The sequence below is a fragment of the Solanum lycopersicum genome, chromosome 5, assembly GCF_036512215.1.
Source record: "Solanum lycopersicum chromosome 5, SLM_r2.1".
Lineage (NCBI taxonomy): Eukaryota > Viridiplantae > Streptophyta > Magnoliopsida > Solanales > Solanaceae > Solanum > Solanum lycopersicum.
In genome coordinates this window covers 28,788,242-28,801,048 of record NC_090804.1, presented here as the reverse complement: position 1 = coordinate 28,801,048, position 12,807 = coordinate 28,788,242, and positions in this window count along the sequence as shown.

Here is a 12,807-nt window from a genome sequence, read left to right as displayed (position 1 = left end):
TATATAGGTTCGGAGAACGGTAATCGTATAGAAGAATTAGGTCCTTTGGAAAACTTTAAAGGTGAATTAAAGATTCAACGTCTCAAATTAGTTGGAAACAAGGAAGAGGCTCAAACAAAATATTTATAGGAGAAACCAAATATCTACAAGTTGGTGTATATATTGTCCTATGATGAATCATAAATTTGTGAGAACATTCATGAGCATGTGTTGGATGGTCTGCAACCGCATCCTAATTCCTAACTTGAAAACCTTATAAGTGTATAACTATTTAGTGCAATAATGGGATGTTAAATTTTTTTATGAAATAATAAAATGCCTAAATAATTTGAAAAAGTTAATATTTCATTAAAAATATAATAAGATATTAATTTTATCTTTTTAAACCATCAGCCATTACTATTAAAATATAAAGAATGTGAAGAGTTAAAATTGAATTTATTTTATAAGATACCATAATCATCTATAAAATTAAATATATAGGATCACTTTTATAGAAAAGAAAGGAGATAAAAAACCATTAATTTTGTGGATTTATGTTTGGAGAAGAGAATTTTATCCTCATTTTTTTTCTTGGAGAAATTTGATTCATATTTACATCTCAAATTTGTTTGCTCTAATAAAATGTCATGACTCACGCATATTTTTAATTTTGTTTGCTAACTAATTTTAATTTGTTTCTCCATATTTCAGATTTTAATTTGGGCACTCTTCACTTTTCATTCACCAATATCATGTACTCATTTTCTAACAACTATTATTTTACAAAAATCATAATATAATATGTAGAAAAATGTAACGTATGTCTAAAATTTATGAGAATATATAGATGTCAACTTTAGATACATATATGATTATTAGTCCTTTGAACTTTTTAATTTTATTTTTTTAAATATTTGCCCATGATGATAGATTCTTTTATATTCGTAACATTATAATTATATTAGCAAAAGTTTACTAAAACTATTCTGTTGAATTCACATATATTATAATTTATAATCTTCAATTAAACAAATTAAAGGATGCATGTAAGTTTTTGAATACATAATTGATTATGTTGCTCATTTTCATATTAATCTTATTTGTTATTGAAATATCAAAAGACAAAGAAAATATCATATATCATAAAATTACACAAAATAAAAAGGAAGGACAAATCAATTGAAATTATTATATAGAGTTTCAAATTATTGTACTTTAATTTTAAAATTTTAATTAATCATTCTATACGTGTTTAATATTATACGTATTATTTTATAAATTTGATAGGTTGACATTCAACAAACGTGCAACGCACGTTCCCATAGACTAATATCAACTAAAATTATTCTATTAAATTCACAAATATTATAATTTATAATTGAATTAAACAAAGGAAGAATGTAAGCATTTGAAAACATAAGTTATTATGTTGCTCATGTTCATATTCAGACTATTTGTTGGTAAAATAGCAAAAGACAAAGAAAATGTCATATATCATAAAAATTATATCACTTCAATCTACTACATATAGTTTCAATAATTATTGCACTTTACTTTTAAAATTTTAGTTAATCATTAAATACATGTTTTATATTATTGATATTATTTTAAAGATCAGATAGGTTGACATTGGACATGATCCGCACGTTCTCAGAGACTAGTATTACTAAAAGTGAGAAGTTTTAAATAAAAAATTAAATAATCATTTTATCCTTATATTAAATTAAAATATTATAAAATATTTAATTAATAAAATATTTATTAATCAAAAAGTTTTAAAGCCTTTCGCCTAATAGATTTATTGCAAGAAAAAGAGTAACGTGTTTAGTAAGTAATACATTGATCCATTTATTAATTTAATTAGTACGTAACTAATAAACTTTTAAAGAAAATAGATAGCAAAGTTATAAATTACTAAAAGTGGGAAGCTCCAAACACAATGTTAAATTTTATTTTACTCATATATTAAATTAAAATCTTATCAATATTCAATTAATTATATATTTACTAATCAATTTTTTGTAAAGCATTTTCACCTCCTAGATTTATTGCAAGCTAAGGAGTGATGCGTAAACTGGTAAAATACTTTTCTTTGTCATATTGATATATATATATATATATATATATATATATATATATATATATATATATATTATTGATGATTTTTCGGCTGGACACTTTTATTACTACATTTTGATGATATTTGGGTGGGAAAAGAATCATTCTTGATGTGAGAGCATTACAATATTCTTGTTGAACTTGAATTTTCATTTGAAGAAAGCATTTTGAGCATGACAAAATTCCTTGGGTATATTTAATATCAGCTGGATTCATATTCTGTCTAAAGTATCACTATTTGAAGATACATCTATTGAAGCTATTGATTTTATTTTTTACTTTAGGACAAGAAAAGTTTGAGTTTGGGGTGTTGATGAATCGGACATTTCGATTCATTTTGGGCTTAGAAATTAAAGATGTAGTGTCCGCAATCTCTATTTTAAGCTTATAACTGATGCTAATATGCCAATTTGCAGCAATGAAGGCAAAAGAGAAAGGCAGGGACATTATTCGGACAAAATTAAAGAAAATGCAAAAATTGTTGAAAGGAAGAAAAGTTTGTACTTGACAAAGCCACTTGTTGACGCGCCGAACGGAGCTTTAACTCATCTAAAGTTTCAGCACGCTAGCACATGAACAAAACAAACTTGGTGAGTAACCAAGTGTTACGGCAACATGTTGCACAAATTGTCGAGAACGGTATTAATCACCTAAAGTTAAAGAACAACTTAGGTGAAAAAAAGGAAGCCAAAAAGGCGATAAGGGGATGACTTGGCACATCTCCAACCAGCTTGGCGAAGACCGACTTACTTCACCAAGTGATTCGGATGCTGAATATTTGGGAGCATATAAATGTGATTTTCAAAAGAAGAAACAAATTTCCCACATTTTCTAACTCTGTGTTCTTGATCTCTAATATTGAAAACATTCTTTTTTACATTTTTGAGTAGAGATTTAGGGTAGGTTTTTCATTGCTCAATTTTGATCGTTTGAAGACTTGTGGATTGTTGCTCAACCTGATGGAAAAATTTTGTTGATAAGGATTTATTATTCTTTATTATGCTTGGCTAAAACACCAAATCTTGATGTATGATTATGTCGTTGATGTGTTAATAAGCCAATGGGGTTGTTATTTAGTGATTTTATTATTGATTTAAAGTGGTTTAAATTGATAGTTTGTGTTTTAATTGAGTAATTGTAGTTGTAAATGCGTGTAGTACCCTAAGCTTCTTCAAGAAAGAAGTGTTATAGTTATATTATTAGTAATATAATTGTTGTGTTTGTGTTGTTTCAAATTTATCTAAATAAAGTGGGTCTGGATTCAATCTTAAAAAGTAGATTGATTAAGGTAATGAGTTGTTAATATGTGTTGTCTTGTCGAGGTTCAACAGAACTCGCTTGATTCGTAATAGTTAATTGACAAATGGGTATTGCACCCAATATCTAGCCTACCCACTGAGATTCAACAACTTTTACTAAATAATAATTATTCATTTTACGAAATTGACATATAATTATTGAACTCCAGAGAAACCATCTATATTTGTTTACCTTTGTATTTAGCAGTCAAAATTTCTTTACCCAAATTCTCCCCCCCCCCCCCCCCCCTTTTTGACATCAATTGTCAAAACCTTGTCATTTACATTATTGTCGTGAGAATGTCTAAATCTACAAACAATTTGAACATATCATTGTACTACTTAATTAATTATTTAACGTATCACACCTCGTGGGATCGACCTTGACTCTTAGTTAGGCTTATCATTGTTAGGGACCGCATACAGCTATAATCAGATGAACTGTAGTTGAACGTTATCATTAACATTGTTTTCGATAATAGAATTGAGGTTGATCCTAAAAAGATATAGGCGATTAATTATTGACATAAATCTCTATCTCCTTCGGAGATTAGAAAATTATTGAGACTGGCTGGTTACTATAGAAAGTTTGTGGAAGGGTTTTCTTCTATTACCTCTCCATTGATTTCATTGACTTAAAAAAGGTTTAGATCTAACAATAAATACATTCTTCAATTCCCATCAATTTACAAGCAGAATCCAAAACATGGGGAGTTTGGAGAAAGGTCATGATCCATACTAAATTCCCTTAATTAGCATCAATTACTCTACAATCTACACTAAATTAGTCATAGGTAATCACAATTAATCATAATCAATCATCAAATTCAAGTTTAAAATAAAATCCTTGGAATTGGGTGATTTAGAAATCAATTTTGAAAAGACCTCTTGGGGAAAGGAATCCCAAGAGTGAAGAACCCATACCTTAATGAAGCTTGATCCACGAAATCCTAGAGAATTTGGTCTTCTTCTTCAATGAAGGATTTAGGGAGAGAGAAAGTAGAGAGAGATAATAGCTTTTGGGTTTTTATTTGGGTATTTCATTGGAGTGAGAAAATGACTTAAAACTGACCTAAATCAATATATAGTCACCCCTGAATTATCCAAAAGACCAATTTTATTGGGTATTTTTGTGAACTAAAATTAATTTAAATACGACGCGAACGAATCTGGGAAGTGGTTGCACGTCGCGAGGGCAATTTCACATTTATTTTTGAAAATACAAGTTGAGGCAGTGGACCTCGTGGAGGCTTCCCCAAGTCATGAGAAAATTTTTTCCCTCGTCGTTTTGGCTGTGCGACGCGAGGTGGAAGCCAAATCTTGGCTACTGCAAGCCGCTTTGACGCTTGCTCGCCAATGTTTTGTCCTCCTCTAGGACTCCTCGAGAGGTCATTGGAGGGTCGTAACTGAAAGTTGGGACTCTTTATACTATATTTTACCTATTTAATGTCTTTTTACAAGTTTTATACTTCATATGTCACTCCCAATGCCTCACCAAACATAGGGACGTCTACTAGTTCAATTTAGCTATTTTTGGATGTCGAGGACTTTTATTATATTTTTGGCTCTATAAATTTGTAAATGGTTTATGAACATTATTTTAAGACTTATTGAACTTTTACTAACCTTAGACCAGCATGTGAGGCTCTAGATTAGGTATTAGACTTTCAGAGTGTTACAACTACTTCTATCTTTTGCGGATCTACTCGAATACCTTCACTAGAGATAATATTCCCAAGGAAAGCAATTGATTGTAATCAAAACTCACACTTGTTAAATTTTGAAAATAACTGGGATCCTTGAGAGTTTGTAGAAAACTCAAATGACTTGCATGTTCTTCCTCATTCCTAGAGTAAATAAGGATATCATAAATAAACACGATAACTATGATAAATAAGGGACAATTGCATGTATTTTTGTTAGGGTTTGGGTAAATGGAAAGTGAGTGCTAGGGTGAAGTCTGAGTAGCCCAACTCACGATCCTCTCTTGATGATTTTCTTGCCTGTGTTCTTTTGCCCAAGAGACTGAGTAGTTTACTACTGAACCGGTATGTGTAGTAACTTGTACAAAGTAGGAAAACAAATAGAATGAAGCATGATGGCGAAACATTAATGATATCTTGTTCTAAGAAACTGTTTTCATGAATAGTAGGTTTAATGAATGTTGAATGTTGGCTCTAATCATAACATTGAGATGCACCTACTGCATGATCCTCACTCTAACACTCAATCTAGGTAAACGATATTCTAATAGTGTAATGAGGTGTCAAGAGAGTGTGACGAGATTTGATTGTTCCCCTATTGGTTCCTAGCTAGAACTTGCCCGGTTGGTCATGCAAAAGGAATATGTGTTAGACAATTAGGAAAGGATCATAGGCCCTTGTTAAATTAGCTAACATCTAGCCTTAAGTGAAGTGAGCCGAATGAAATTGTTATCCCTTTTTTATCCAAATAGTTTGAGCCTATCATACACATTTCTTTTCTTAAGCAACTCAACTTCCCTGGGTGTAATGTGTTGGTCCTGGTCACTCCTCGGACATGTGCACCATAACATAGGCCAAAAGCATAAGTTGAAGGCGGCTAATGTAGAAACTAACCTTGTCTTGGCTCTGAGCCAACCTTGGGTATTTGTGTACCTCGACTCATAGAAAATCCGTAAATTGAGAGTGGCTATTATGAGTGATGACCCGAAAAGTGGGTATGACGAAGAGTAATGTAGAAAAGAAAAGGGACAGTGAATAAGGGAAGTGCCACAATCAAAATTGTCAGTTGAATATAAAAAAAGTGTTGAACAAAAAGAAATAAGAGTCACTTCCACAAAAGAGAAAGAAAGAATAAAATAAGGATGACAGGAAAAGTAGGGCATAATAAATAATGAAAGAGGTAGGACGCTTAGCCGTAATGTCAAGAAGGGCAAGAAGTCACTAAAATGTAGCCATATGTACTATACCTGACCCTGAGCTTATGTTAGAAGACAAGAAAGTCCTATCATGATCCTAAGAGTCTAATATGGTGAACTTAAGAAGTGAAAATAAGGACATGACTAAGGCGACAAGTACCAACTAGGTGTGAATTTGTTCTGAGCGTGAGTGTTAAATAATGACCCTTATACTCAAAGATAGAATCACTGTGTGAAAAAGGAGGATATCTTTTGAAGTAAGAGAACTAGTTGCAATATCAGAAAGTTGGTACCTTGGTGAGAAACAAAAGAGTTGAGGTGTAAGTGTATGGTGAGTCTGTGTCATGGACTAATCTACACTAGTAACCCTATCAACCCTAAGAGAAGAACCATGCACAAAAGAAACAAAAAAAAGTTGTGATTGATAGCCATGTGGTTGCAGAAGCTTAAATGAGGATACTTGTTACAAAGTGTTGTGTTGAGTAATAGTGGTTCGCTTGAGGACAAACAACAAATTTAAGTTGAGGGTGTTGATGTATCGTTGTTTTACGGTACTTTCAATGCTTTTTCCTTAAGATTTGTGTGTGTCTAGAGCCTTTTTGTAGTAATTTTAATATGTTGTTGTCTTTGTTTTGCAAGAAAGTTGTCCAAAACTGAAATGCAGAAATCTGTGGAAATTATATTCACATTCGACCCACGAAGCCCATCGACGGCCCGTTGTCTTATCAATGGACCGTAGGTGGTGACTGTCAATTGGAGGTTCAGGCATCTGGAAGCAACTCAGGGAATTCTGACTAAGTGTGGGGCTACGGAATGATCGACGGTCCATCGACTGATCAACGAACCCCCCAGGTAAATCATCGACATGATAGGAGAATGTCTAAGTACCCGGCGTTGAAGAAAACGCTAAGTATAGAATGACAAGAAGCATCAACGGGCCGTAGATGAATCTACGGACTGTGTTGTTGGTCCGTCGATTTGATCAGAGATGATGCAAAGTGCAGGCTTTGAAAAGATGCTAAGTATGGACTGACAGAGGCAGTCGACGGTCCATCATTTCATTGAAGGACCGTCTATGGGGGTCATCTATGGAAGCCGCATTGTGGACAAACTTTCCTTATTTGAACGCCTTTTTATTTTAGGACTCTTTTTATTATAAATAAGGTGAAAACCCTTGTTTTTGGCGTGGGATTCTTTTACTTATTTCATACTTTTGTTCTTGGAGATTTTTTTGGCAATTAATTCAAATTTCCTGATTTGGTTTTCAAGATAATTGTGTGATTTCAAGTTGAATTTTTGGATTTTATTCAAATTTGTTAAAGTAAGTTCATGATTTATGATTTATCTAGTATGAATTATGTTCTTCTAAGCATGGGTAACTAAATCCACAACTAAGGTTGTGGGTACCATGGTTAATTAACAGAATAAACCTAGATAAATAAAAATTCAAAAAAAGTTTATTGCATGCATCAATGATTGTTTTGTCTAAAAGTCTTTTTAACGAGTGCGCACATTAGAACTCGTTGTATTGCTACTTTCCATACCAAGGAGTAGTTAATAGGAAATGAATTATCGACATAGATTTAGTAGATGCTATTCAATAGGCTAGTTTCGATTAGTGCAAGTAATAACTAAGCCAAACATAGAATATGATTCTTAATATGAAGTAAAGGTAAGGGTTAGTAACTTAGACACACGTAATTGGACTAAGGTACGGGGTGAAATTTTCTAATTGCCGGACCAAAGATTTAGAGATACGGTATTATGAACCTATTGGGAACACTTACACCGTAGTTTCTCTCGCAGTTTGATAATAACCAAAAATTCACTTTTGCTATTAGTTTGATTTTACAACATTGCAACACTTTTGTTTCACAAAACTCCCCTCTTTAATTACTAGTTTTTTTTAAGGACTTGACTAAATAGAGGTAATCGTACATTAACATTAAGTATAAATCCTTTTCCTTGTGGGATCGACCCAACGTAATAATTTGGTACTTTACTTGATACAACTATTTATACTTCTTTAGGGAAGTGTAATTTGAGCGTATCATTTACTTTACTAAGAAGAAGAATTTACTCAATTTAAAGCAAGAACTATTCTATTAAAAATAACTTCAGATAAATATCTTGGCCAAAATGACACTTAAGTCTCACAATATAATATCTGAAATGTAAACAAAGTTAGACTAAAAATCTTAAACTGTCTGAATGTCTATTTGTGTAAGAAGCCTCAATCATATTAAGATAGATGTTGGAATATAACCCCAACATCCTATAAGTAAAAACTAGAAAGCAATTAACGAGTCCTCCGGAACGCAAGGAAGTTCACCGCTGACAATGAGTGCTCAAATGAGATGAACAGGGTTCTAGATGTTGATCCTTTCTACCTTTGTGTGAATCATAAGACGATGCAGGACAATAGACATCGGTACATTGATGTACGGGTATGCGAGTAGGATGCGAAACAACAACTTAAGCTCGAAAGAATAAGAAAAAACATTTACGTTGGTTTTGCTGAACTCATAAAATACTAACCTTAATATAAAACAATAATAACATGCAGTATATATAAAGCTTGTAAAACAGTGTAAACAACTCAGTTCGTTACAGAAAATTCAATAACAAACTCAACCTTACTTATATATGAAAGTAATATAGTTTCTATGGGAGATTCTCTAACCGACAATCACCAATATGATCTGATCTAGTGATACAACATCTTGGCCACACTGCCAGAAGTATCCTATACTTTGTTGTTGCATCAAACTCCTTAATTTAGTGGATCCACTAGCTTATCTTGTGTGATCATCTAACAATTATGACCCATTAACACCCATGATGACTAAATGGTTTTCGTGGAGACTTGAGATAATATGAACTCTAACCCCCAAATCAGTGCTCAATAAAACTCCCAAAACATACTTTAGCTCATTTTTAAAATGACATCCTTTTTTTGGGTTGAGATAATTTCTCATGACTTGTCTTTAAAAATGTCTCTTGGAAACAATTTTCCTTTTCTTGTTCAGAACTCTTTTGGGAAATCGTAGGTTTGTTTTATATCAAATGTGAAACCATTTATAAACATTTAGGGGATACTTAGTTCACTTTTAAATTTTGATAAATGAAGAACTTTTATTCTTTTCTTAGCTTGAAACTTGTGTCAGAAATGAACTATTAGGGAATACTTAGTCTCATTATATTTGTTAAAGAAATGATTTCAACCTTTACTCTTTACATTAACTTGTAACTTGATACTTATAGAGAAGTTTAAGCTTTTGATAAATTCTCTTGAAAACAATTGTGAAATTTTCTTTGGACTATCTTCTTAACTTCAGACTTGACTCTTAACTTGCTTGATTTTGATTGTATATTTCCTTGAATTGAAATATGGATTAAAGGTTGTGATTTGTGTTCTTTGGTAATTTGTAGGTGTTTCGAAATCATTTGAAGTAATTATAATCAATGGAAGGTTTATATATAACTTAGAAGGACTTAACTAGGCTTAACTATAAAAACTGGAAAAAAAACTAAGGCGCACCACGCAAGCCTTATGTTATTGAGGCTTGGTTTAGGTACACTGGTGGCGCGCCACACAAGGCCCGAAGTGACTGAGGCTAGTTTCTAGTGCACTGAAGGTACAACACGTCTTGCCTTGCGCATGTGCATCTGTCGAATTTTTCAACTCAATTTTCATCCCAAACCTCCCTAATTCTTTTACCAAACACTTTGTTCTATAGATACCTTCAATACCCACTTGATTCAACTTGAACAGAACCAGTAGAATCAATAATCAAACAACAATAGGCATCGAACAATTCGATCAATGAGAATTCAACATTTTTTCCTCAAGAAATTTACCTTTTCACATGTAAACAACTCATAAGTCGGTGAATTGAAACAAATTGATGTGTGGATGAACTAACTCAACAAAAAATATCTAACATAATTTGATATGTATCACCCTAGACAAAATCCACTCGATGTTCTTGGCATTTTTGGCAAATTCTTGACTTTTCTCCCATCTCTTCTTCTTTTCTCTCTTCTTCAACCCCTAACAGTAATTTTCATTTTTCAAAACTGAGTTAAGCCATATTTTTACCTCTAAAAAACCCTTCAATTTAATTAGGAAACTAACTGGTGAAAAGACTAGTTTTCCCTTCCTTAAATCCAGATTGAGACCTTCCTAAATCCAACTGCGCACCTTACAATAGGCATATCTCCCTCATATGACATCGAAAATACGCAAACTTATTGGAGTTGGGAAAATCTCGGCAACGACTTTCCAACCATATCATGATATACTTTGAATTATCCTAATCTAGGAGTTATGGACGTTTAAAATTACCAAAACTCATTTTCATTCTAAAATTCGCAAACTTAGTGCAGTTGAAATTTTTTCCATATTTTCCGCTTTCTTTCCAAAAGTGATTATTTTTAGTTTCTTTAATTATTCTTAGCCATTTTTAGTTAGGAGATGTTACAAGATGAGTCGAGGAAAGTTGGTTAACAATAACTAATTAAATAAGTTCTATGTGTCAAAATATAGCTTGACATGAATACCACTATCAACATCAAGTGGATAAGGTGTATCAGAAATGTTATTAGATCTCCATTGATTACATTAAATAGAGATATTTCTATCTTTTCCAAGTCTAGTATTGTCTTTAACTTAATTTTTTTATAACAATAATAATACTTCACCATCTATAGGTAAAAAAAAGGTTTAGGATTGAATTTACAGAATTATAATATATTATAAAAGGACGACACTGCATTGTGAAACAAGAGAGTGAGGCTTACATTCTATTTCTATTCATCAAATTAAATAGACTACTTACTTGCTTTAAAGTTGATAAATGTTTTTAATTTTAGAGTGATAGAAATGACGAATAATTACCCTTCATAATCGGAAATTCACATCATTCTTCTCAACTCTCCTAGCCAGTGTCCTCCTCGTATTAGTCTTTCTAGAAACATAAGGAAAACCATAAAAAGAAAACTTATTAACTTTTACTTAACGGCATGACATAGGAGTAGAAAAGAAGTGAAAGTCTATCGTTCTACAGCCTCTCGCCCATAGATGTGTCGCCAGTCACACCGATAGTTAAGACTCTACTAGATGTGACTTGATGATACATTTTGATTCCTAAGACTACTTTCACAACCTATGCTCTGATATCAAGCTGTCAAATCCCGAACTAGACCTTAGAAGATATGGCATTTTTGGAATACAACTGGCGTACTTGACCTCTTGGAGGTCTTGTACAAGCCCTTTCTGTATAGTTTATCATATATACAAGTATATTAAGAAGTTCGGAATTAAAAATTTTCCCACAAATATCCTAAAACCTCTTTTCATATAAAATCATGGAAATGCTAAGTCTAAACATATGACATCCTTAGACTCAAGAATACTTGGGACACGGCCAATACAATACGAATATAAGAAATACATAATCTTTTACAATACTTTGAAAAAAAGGACAACTATATATGCCTAGAGTCAATTGAGGACTTACTTCAACTTTTCTTGAATGCTTCTAGAATCCAAGCTCTGCTTAACAATCCTTCTCACCTTTCACCTACACCTTTAGAGATAACAAAATGTATGGAATTAGTAGAAACACTTGTACTAAGTATGGCATTATGATTAAAATCATGAAAACGGACATTTATTAGAAATATGCATCTTTTTCATTTAAATATCATATATTAATCTTAAGAATAACATATAACACCTTACAAACACGTAAAATAACATTTAAGAAACTTAATACATTTTTAGGAAACCTTACAGTGAACTATGCCACCTTACAGTGACTATTCCTTAAGGTTACAGTGAAGTTCTAAACCTCACAAGGATCTCTTCATAGCATGCAATCCTCACACTAGAAGTTATCCTAAGACTGTCTTCAGTAACACAAACAGAGAACGCCCATATACCCTCTCTAGGCACACTTAAATGATCGTTAAGACCACCTATAATGAGATACACACACTTACAAATACATCAAAAATATATAAGATGAAATTTTCCTTCAAAAGGCTATCAAAAGACTTACTTAAGTATATCAAGAAGATAACATCCATGATTGGCCTCTTCAATAATACCTAAATAATCCTTAAGAATCATCTCCACACAATCTACATCTTCCCTAACTAGAGTCATTCTTAAGATTCATCTAGGTAAGATATGAAGTGACCATTCTTATGCCCCTTCACACCTTAACTAGACAACCCTTAACTACTCTAGATAAGTACTTATTCATTTAACATGTTTGGTTAACCTAAGTCATTACATTCACTTGTTCATTTAGGACTCATCCATAACATAAGGAAATTCAAATAATGGTCTTGGACAAGAATTAGAGAATCTAAATAACTCCTTCAAATCCTATTGTGCAATGTCTAGATAGCATCCCATACCACCATCTAAACCTCATAGAACTTCTCTAATAATAGAAGATATCCCATATGATGAGACTAGGCAATAATCGACATAGACCA